We start from the raw sequence: 2,545 nt of genomic DNA on the forward strand, positions 1-2,545 counted from the left end.
CAGAGTAATGGCCATTGGCTTTGGCGGTTAGCAGGTCGTTGGTGATTTTGAGGAGGGCGGTTTCGGTGGAGTGTAGGGGACGGAAGCCGGACTGTAGAGGATCAAGAAGGTTGTTATCAGTGAGGTGGGCGCTTAGGCGATTGTAGGCCAGGCGCTCAAGGAGCTTGGAAGTGAATGGCAGCAGGGAGATGGGTCTAAGGTTGTTCAGGTCAGTGGGGTCAAGGGAGGGTTTTTTGAGTATGGGGGTGATGTGTGCGTGCTTTAGGGGGGAGGGGAATGCGCCGGTGGAGAGGGAGAGATTGAAGATGTGGGTGAGGGAGCGAATGATGGAGGGGGGGGGGTGACTGGAGGAGCTGTGAGACGATAGGGTCCAGGGGGCAGGTGGTGAGGTGGGCTTCAGTGAAGACCTTAGAGACCTCCTCAGGGGTAGCTGGGCTGAAGGAGCGCAGCGTTGGGGAGGTGATAGTGTGCGGGGCGTTAGGCATAGTGGGGGGTAGTGCGGCTATGAGGTCGGAGGAGGGGAGGGTTGAGGGGTTGATGGAGGGAGGGGGGCTGGGTGGAGAGGTAGATTGTCAGTTGACAATGTCCTTACGGATTGCATCAATCTTGTTTTGGAAATGATTGGTAATCTCATGGGCGGTGAGTGAGGTGCTGGGTGGAGGAGGGGGGGGGAGAGAGCAGGGATTTGAAAGTGGAGAAGAGCTGGCGAGGACAGGTGGAGAGGGTGTTGATGAGGGTTACGAAATAGGCTTGCTTGGCGGCGTGGAGGGAGGTGGTGTAAGTGAGGAAGGTGGCTTTGTAGAGGGAGAACGCGCGAGGGGATCTAGTTTTGCGCCATAAGCACTGCGTCGTTTGAGGCATTTCGTATGGTCGTTCTGCCAGGGTTGAAGCGGTCGGGGTCTGACATTACGCATGGTTAGGGGTGCCAGGGAGTCGAGGGCAGCCAAAAGTGAGTCTTTGTACGCAGTAGTGGCCAAGGTCAGGGCATGACAGAGGGAGGATACTGTCATACAGACGGTCAGCTGCCGGGTGGAGATGGGTCGGGTTCAGATTGCGGAGGTTGCGGGTGATGGTTAGACACTTTGGGGGGGGGAGTTAAGGGAGGGGGAGATGGAGAATGTGAGGAGGTGGTGGTCAGAGAGGGGGAAGGGGTTGTTAGTGAAATCGTGGGGGGTGCAGAGATGGGAGAAAACGAGGTCCAGGGTGTTTCCATTGGTGGGTGGAGGATTGTGTGTGCTGTGTGAGCGCGAAAGAGGAGGTTAGGAGGAGGAGTTGGGAAGTAGCCGGGCTGTTGGCGTTGATGGGGATATTTAAGTCCCCGAGGATGATGGCCGGTAGCTCGGAGGAGAGGAAGAAGGGAAGCCAGGCGGCAAAGTCGTCTATGAAGAGGGATGCGGAGCCAGGAGGCCGACAGATTACTGCAATGCTCAGGGGGGTGGGAGAGAAGAGCCGGATTTCCGAAAGACAGCTACAGTATATTCTTTTATACTGTTCTATTAAAAATTTGAATTTCGGAAGACCGCTATATTCTTTATATTTAATTCTATTCTATTTGAAATTCGAATTTCGGAAGATGGCTATATTCTTTCTAATATATTTTATTCTCTTTGAAATTTTAATTTCGGAAGACGTCTATATTCTTTCTATTCTATTCAAAAATCAAAATTTAAATTTCGCAAGACGGCTATATTCTTTCTATTGTATTCTATTCTATTTAAAATCTAGTTTTGGAAAATGGCTATTTTATTCTATTTTAGTCGATTTGAATTTCAGAAGAAGGCCATATTCTTTCCATTTTATTCTATTCTATTTAAAATTTCAGAAGATGGCTGTATTCTTTCTATTATTTTCAATTCTCTTCTATTTCAAAATGTGAATTTCAGAAGGCAACAATATTCTTTCTATTCTATTCAAAATTTTAATTTCGGAAGACAGCTAAATGTTTTCTATTGTATTCTGTTCTATTTGAAATTTAAATTTTGAAAGACGGTTTTATCCTTCCTATTCTATTCGAAATTTGAATTTTCGAAGACGGCTATATGCTTTCTATTCTAATTTATTCTATTTTTCTTTATTCTGTTGTATGCTTCTCTTTTCTGTTCTTTTTTCTATTCTAGATATGAGCCCATGCTTAAATACACAGAAGTCACTAATTAATTTTAAGATTTAATTTCCCGAAAGTGGGCAGTGCATAAAATATGTACAAAATATAAAAGGTTACAGGAATACAAAAAATACAAAAAGACACACAAATGACTATTCACTATAAAATAAAAAGGGAATAACACAGAAGGAAAACTTTACCAAGATTTACCCTGTGACCGGAGCAAGTCAGAAAAAGTCCGTAATCCATTAGTCGATCGAACCAGCTCCATACGAATTACAATGTCCAGGTACTCAATTTATGGGGATATGGACATAGGCAGGACATTATTCCTCGGCCAATTGACCCTGGGGGGTGTTCCTGTACCCGCCCACAGGATGTTCTGGGTGCCAAACTGCCCAAGGTCAATCGGACCAAGACCGGCTTGAATCACCAAGTCGG

The sequence above is a fragment of the Staurois parvus genome, unplaced genomic scaffold (assembly GCF_062004578.1).
Source record: "Staurois parvus isolate SC_StPar_1 unplaced genomic scaffold, SC_StPar_1.0 ptg000333l, whole genome shotgun sequence".
NCBI lineage: Eukaryota > Metazoa > Chordata > Amphibia > Anura > Ranidae > Staurois > Staurois parvus.